Here is a 7,653-nt window from a genome sequence, read left to right on the forward strand (position 1 = left end):
ACCAACAAAAGTAATGAAATAGACGTCTACTATGAAGAGGAGGAGCTCCCAAAGTATGGAGGCAACACCAAGGAAGCTTGAAGCCGAAATAAGCTGATTTTAGTAGCCCAGAATGGGCTGTTGCAAAACCAGAATGGGCCGTTCCCAACTCGGCACGGGCTGTTCCTAAACTGGAATGGGTCATTCCCAACTCAGAACGAGACATTCATAAACTGGAACGGGCCATTCCAAGTTATTAAAAAGGCCTAAAATCCTAGTTTGGAACGGGCTATTCTAACACAAGTTGTTATGAGTAATATTCGAACCCAAAACGGGTCGTTCCAAATTCATATTTTACCCATAACGGACTGGCCTAGAACGGGCCGTTCCAAATTCAAAACGGGCCGTTCTGGTCAGTTTTGACGTCTATAAATAGACAACTCGGGCACTGTTCTCCAACCTGGGAAATTTCGTATAAGACTCCTTTGAGCTCGAAAATTCCCTCTTTCTCCTTCCTATTGTATTTCTTAAGATTTGTGAGGCATATTGTAGTGTGAAAGGTTGCCACAAAGCACCTAAAGATCTCCATATTTGAAGATTCAATAGAGCTCGTTTAAGAGGTATTTCAGTCGATTCTCTCTTCTTTTCTCTATTCCCTTATTTCAAATATTGTTATAATAAGAGCAATCATGTAGACGTTTTAGGATTAACCATGTAATTTAAATTTCAAGCATGTCAATAGAATTTCATAAAGGGAATTAAATATTTAAATTATTAATTCTTACTATGCTAACCTCATCATAAGGGTACCGATTAAGGGCGTTGTAGGGGTGCTTAATACCTTCCCTACACGTAATCTACCCGAAACCCAATTTTGGTTATCAAGGCCATTATTGGATCTTTAAAAACCTTTTTTTTTCCAATGTTTTGAGTAAAACATTGGTGGCAACTCCATGAGCCTATTTTTCAAAACCATTAGTTAAGGATTAGTCTGGTGTCCGGGCATTCCTTAGTTGATGAGATTTTCGAAAGGATGTCTAAACCACAGGTCGCAAGATCGGAAATTTTTGGGTTGCAATAGATGGAGACTCCACTAGGGAAGTTTAAAGAGAATCAGACCCGTATAAATGATGGAATTAGCATAATAACATTTATATTTTAAATATCTTCTCCCCTTCACTTGTTTATTTTACTTGTATGGCTTTAACATCTGCTTGCCTGTTCAAATTCTGCATCTGTTTGAATAAAAAATTGTACACAAACCTTTGCACACAATAGTCCCCCTACACCCGGGGGCATGAGGGTATTAAACATAGGGAGTGGTTGACGTACGACCGGCCCAAGTTTGGCCCTTGAGCTTGCGAGCCTTGTTAGAAATCACACTCAAGGTGATAACCGGTTACTCTAGCCTGAAATACTGCTATAGACCTTAGAGTTTGTCAGGTGACGGCGACAAAGATATTGGGTCCCTATTGTAACGCCATGGAAATACCAAGCTATTTGGTAGATATACTCTATATATATATATATATATGTATGTATGTATGCATGTATGTATATGTTGTTTATATGGATTTGGATTGGATTATGGAGATGTGGATTTCAAATGTACTTACCTTTGTGCATGTTGTATGTTGATGTGGTTTTGATTAGTTGTTTAAACATAGTAGTGATTTTGTAGTATGAGATGAAAGGTTGATGTTTTGAGATGTTTATATAGGCATGTGTGTGCATGAATTTGGTGAATGATGCATGGTACAGCATTATACTGAATTGGTACTAAGAGGGAAGAAGACTGATCACCTTCCTTCTCATCTTGGTTAAGTGAAGTATTATGGCATGCAACTCATTATTCCAAGCATATGTATCTGAAAGTGATGTTTGTTTGTGTTTTGATACATGTTGCATTTCATATGGTGGTGAGTTGTGAGTATTGCATGGAAAGCAATAGGATGGGTAGGAGATTGAAGGATAGGAACATAAGATAAATCCGGTCTTTCTGAGTGAATTTGAGGTTGTTTTAGAGCTTAGGGAGTTGAAATACTTCAAGGAATAGGATATTTAAGGTGAATAGTTACTAAGGGTGAAATTTGGAAATTTCAGAAAATGGCTATATATAGGGACTTAGGACCGGAGGGTCTCATTTGTCAGACAGGGACAGTTCTAGAGAGAGAAAGTAGAGAGAGGGGCTCTGGTCTGGAGGGAAGCTGAGGACACATTTAGGAAGCTTATCAAGCCAGGATCAATCTTCACAACTAGAGTTTCAAGAGATTCAACCTTTAAAGCCTTGAAAAGTGAGATTGAAGTTTGAATTGGGAATTTGAGGGTTTTGTTCAAATCTTGCATTTCTGAAGTTTCTGAGGTAAGGGTAGTACTTATAAGACTTAATCTAGTATGTATGGAGTTGAAATATCACATTGATTCCATGTTTTATGCATGATTGAGGCTGGATTGAGCTGGAGAGGGTTTGGTTAGGGTTCTTCATGATTTCTTCATGATTTCCATGGATTAATAGTTAATACTTGATTTTATTGCTTAAAATATTGTTTTTGGATATTGTTTATGCTTTATAATGGCTCAAACTCATGTAATTTGGATTGGATTCATGATTGGAAGGAATTTTCAAGATTTTTCGAGGGTTTCTAGTTGTAAACGCGTCGAGTGCATTTCTTGGCGCCGGGTGTGAATTCATCAGAGACCATCATTGCCAAATCATGCTGGGCGCAAGGTTAGTCACGCCGGGCACAATTTGGTTACTGAATATTGAGCTGGGCGCAATGACCTCTGTAGGTCTCTGTTTGAGTTTGCGGCGGGCGGGATATTAGTGTTCCGGCCGTGAGTATGTTGGTCTTGAAGTCTTCATGAAAGTTGTATCCTTGGATGTTATCTTTCCAATGGCGTTGGAATCACCCAAAAAGGAGGTTTATAACTCTAGATATGACTGTTTTAGTGAACTGGGGTCAAGCTACCAACATTGGTTATAGTCTTGCGGTTTTTAGAATTTTTAACAAAGTAGATGATGAAATTAGGACTTGATGTCTTCATAAGAGTTGTAGGAAATCTTCTTATATTTCATATGAGATAAGTATGAGCATGATAGGAGTATTATAACTCTTAATATGATATTTTATATGAAGATTGTCATTTCACAAAGGGTAATTTGGATAAGTTGATAGTTGTTTTAGGTGTTTAATTATTTATGTTGTTATATTGAGTAATTTGGCATGGTTATGGAAAATTTTGTATGTAATTATGGAATATGCTATGTGTGTTTGGTTTGAAAAGCTAATAGGACTTAGAGGAGTAAGGTTATGGTATGGATTAGGAGATCTCTTGGTGAGATCAGGATATAATCTTTGGAAAAATATGGAATTTGGGAGTCCCATGGTGAGGATTCCAATATGGAAATTTTCCAAAGATTATATAATAAACCACTTCAGATGTTAGGTGGATTCTGAAATACTCCTCTAAGTATTCTATTTGCTACCGGTATGGGGGCAAGGCCGAGTCATACTGATAGATGAAGTGGTCGCGATCACCAGGGTTACGTGACGACGTAACCCAACTGTATATTTTCCATGAGAGGTTAGGTGTGTAACATGGGCAGGTGACATGTTCACAAATTCAACACTTGGTTTGGATGTGTTGAGGCCAACATTTGGTTTGGATGTGTTGGCTACTCCATGGGATTATACAGTGGTGTGACTTTGGTTTGGATGTGGAATATGTATGCATTTAGTATGGATTGTATACATTGGTTATGGATTCTTTATTATCATAGAATATGTATGCATTGGCATGGATGTGTATACATTGGACTTTGGATTGGTTTATATTTGGCATGGAAATGACTTGTTATAATGTTGTCATTCCCTTGGTATGGATACATACTATTGATGAATATCTAGTTTAATGATATTTCATTATGTTGTACTATGGTTGGTTTTATACGTGCTAACCCTTATATTTCCATGATGTAGACTGTGATGATCTCACTATGTGGGGAAGCAGATCAGGTGTGAGGCTTTGGGATAGCAAGGAGTCTTTTGGTAGCTGCTTTGAGAAGTGACTAGGCTTAGAGCTTGACCAGCACCTAGGGTGTCTTATTTTGATGTCTTCATGACGTTGTATATTCATTATCTTTTTGGATTACTGTATAACCTTGCTGAGGATGACTCTTTTATAAAATTATGTTTTATATGATGAAAATAATTTATACGTTATTGTATATTTACACTCTAGTGTAGCTGGCCTTTGCTCTATTTTCTTTATTATATATTATTTTATTTTAGTTGTCATATTGGTTATTGATGTGACGGCCTACGGCGGGTCGTTACACCTATAATGGGGGCACCTTGGGGGCCTTAAGACCAGTGAGATTAGAACTACCCTACACAACGCACTTTTCTTATAGGGACTACAAAACAAGGATTTGAACGTGACTGTCCGCGGGTGTACATTTGTTTGAGCATATGCGTGTTGCATTTGTTGTGCTCTCTTTTTGTTCAATTCAAATAGAAAGTAATTATAAACAAACAAACAGATATCAATAAAAAAAAACTTACACTCTTTCGTATACCCTAGCTCTAAAGCATCATATAGGATAGTTTGTTTCGAAAAAAAAACAAAAAATATATAGCAAAAATCATGCATCATAACCTTTAGTAAAAAAAAATTGATAAAATTTAGGCAAAAAAAAAACTTCATGATCTCGTAGGATAGTACATTAGCATGCATTCATTAGAAATGGGAGGCTCATATAATAGTATGCAAAGATGTTCTCTAAACAAGAATCAATGAGAATGATTTCTTTGAATTTCTCAAGTGCCTTTGCATCCTATTTTACGTTTCATATAGATAACACGTCTTCCTTATGAATAATAAATAAAAAATAAAAAGGGAAATCTAACCTTACACATTATTAATGAAAATACGGGCAGTCATGTGCAAACCCGATACATCAAATTGGGAAGCACTTAAAGGCCAATAATTGCGCAAGAAGAAGGGGGGCACAACATGCCCAAATTGACGATTCAAACACTAAGACTCCCCATTTGGAAGTGATAAGATAGTGCCATGGACTATGGAGTTCGTCAACAATGAACTCATTAAATGTTGCTAGGATAGAAGGAATGATCAAGAACAGACGAATCCTTGCTTCTAGGGAATTACAAGACAAAACCCAACTAAAGAATAAAGGCATTGCATGATGAGGACTCGCTAGGACGAAAACCCGCATGGGATGTTCTAGGCAAAATTTAGGGTAAAGAAAAAAGAATCAAAATCCCGATAGGATACGTCCTATGCAAAAGTTAGGGATATATAAAAATAAAGATGCCTGTCTGAGTTGAAAATCGAAAGGCGGCTCGAGTATTCCCTTTAGAAAGCAAGAATTCATAAAGGTTTCACTCCAAATTCAAAACACCAGCATTCAAGCAAGTGGGAATGTGTTTCTAAAGTAGTCTGACCAATCATCAACCATGACCCTCTAGGGGGCAACCTCTGTCTATCTCTCCGTGTACGAATCACGAACTCGGGGCACGCCCGGGCTTTTGAGCTTTGCTAAAGGGGCACGTGTAAATTGAAAGTGCTGTTTTAAATGCTATAAGACTCTTTCATTTCTCTTCTCCCTTTAAATATTCACTGTAGGCCTCATCCATCAACCCTTAATAAACAAAATGTATTTGCAACAAAGATGTTACTCGATAATAACATGGAAAGAATAACAAAGGAACAACTAGGAATCCAAACATGACTAGGGTTTAATAAAAATAGGGCGTCCCACACAAACGCTGCAAAAATGAAAGCCTGGAAGAAACCCACTAAGGGGGCCACGCAAAATTAGGGCAAGATCCGCTAGGGGACCCACAATCAAAAAGGATAACCTAGGCAAAAGTAAGGATCAAAATAAAAATGTCTGCTAGGGAACACATCCCAAGTGACCTAGGCAAAAGTTAGGACGTTAAAGCAGCAACCTGAGTTGAAAACCGAAAGGCGGCTCAGGGGAATCATCCAATCAGAGCACGACCCCAAGTCATCACTCTAAAAGGCTAAAACACAATGATATCTTCCTTGCAACAAATATGTTTTGTTTAATAGCCATAAACACTAAAGCCCACCTTGACCAGCCATTCTTCCAAAAACCCCTTTTGAAAAAATCCCTTCTAACAACCTTTTTGAAAAAATAAAAACATCCCTTCTTTCTTTTCTCTTGACCCTTATGGCATTAAAATGATACCGAAAAGAAACACGAAAAATGCACAGTGAATACTAGTAGAGGGAAGGTCGAGATGTCCCCGAAAGGAGTTTGGAGACGCTTGACTACACATTGACTTGATAATCAAGGAGCCATTAAAACCTTGAGTTCAAAGGAACATATCCTAACAATAATAAAAAATGGCATAGATAGAAAGGAATCATCAACATTAACCTTAATGCGTAAAAGTTAATTTTTCGACATAAAAAAATGAATTGCATGTTTAGGAACAAATACATGAACATAAACTGCATCGCATGTATATGAGGTAGGGGCATATTGAAGGGCGTTACACAAAAAAAGGAATAAATAATAAAATCATTCATGTCTTGCATTTTCATTGCATCCATGCATCCAAGCATTCTACTTGCTATGAGTCAAAAGGAATCATCAGGACAAAGTACTCTTAAAAGCTAAATAGCCAAGCATGAGCCGAAACAGTGTCAAATGACAACCCTAAGTGATTCTATGTGCCAACTAAGCTTGTTAGTCCCTTAGCCTCAATTAACTTAAGAGGGGGGTGAATTAAGTTTACTAAATTTCTTCTTATAAAAACTTTTCCAATTACTTCTTAATCAATTTATTTCCTTAGACAAATTTGTATGTAAAGAATGAATGATGATGCAAACTACACAATTATAATTAATAACAAGAAATTAAAAGTGTAGGGAAAGAAGAATTGCAAACTTGATTTTATACTGGTTCGGCCAATTCTGCCTACATCCAGTCCTCAAGTATCCCACTTGAGATTTCCACTACTCTTGTAAAACTTACAAGAAAATGAATCCTCCAACACCTCGGAACTCCCTTTCCTTGTGTTGAGATTCAAACACCAACAAGGAGAAAAACCCTTTCTCCTTTACAGATCCAATGATCTATTAAGTATTACAGAATGACTCTCTTGAAGAGTGGATATTACACTTTCATGATCTTTGATGAACTCTTTACAGATTTTGCAAATGATTTTGGCCAAGTGATTTGTAAAGATTATTTTCACAAATAGAGTTCGTCACTTTTCTCTGAAAAATTATAGGTATTTATAGACAATTGTTTCTTGGGTTATGTCTTTTCATGAAGAGTTGTAACTCTTTATAATTTTTCAGAAAATAGGCTCTGGTAATCGATTACAAGACCTGGTAATCGATTACAACAGTTAAAGTTCAAAATGATTGAAAAGTTGTATAATTCAAATTCAAATTTTGAAATTTTCTCTTTTAGTAATCGATTACAATGACTGGTAATCGATTACCAGAGACCATTTAACATTTCAATTTTGAACATAGAAGTTTCCATCCTCTGGTAATCGATTACATGCCCTGGTAATCGATTACCAGACTGATAATACCAAAATTAGCTTTATGAAAACTTAAGATATAGAAAGCTTTTATTTTCCAGTTAAGAATATTTTTGTTTAATCT

This window comes from Cajanus cajan, chromosome 3, assembly GCF_000230855.2.
Source record: "Cajanus cajan strain Asha chromosome 3, NIPB_CcT2T_4, whole genome shotgun sequence".
In the NCBI taxonomy this organism is placed as follows: domain Eukaryota; kingdom Viridiplantae; phylum Streptophyta; class Magnoliopsida; order Fabales; family Fabaceae; genus Cajanus; species Cajanus cajan.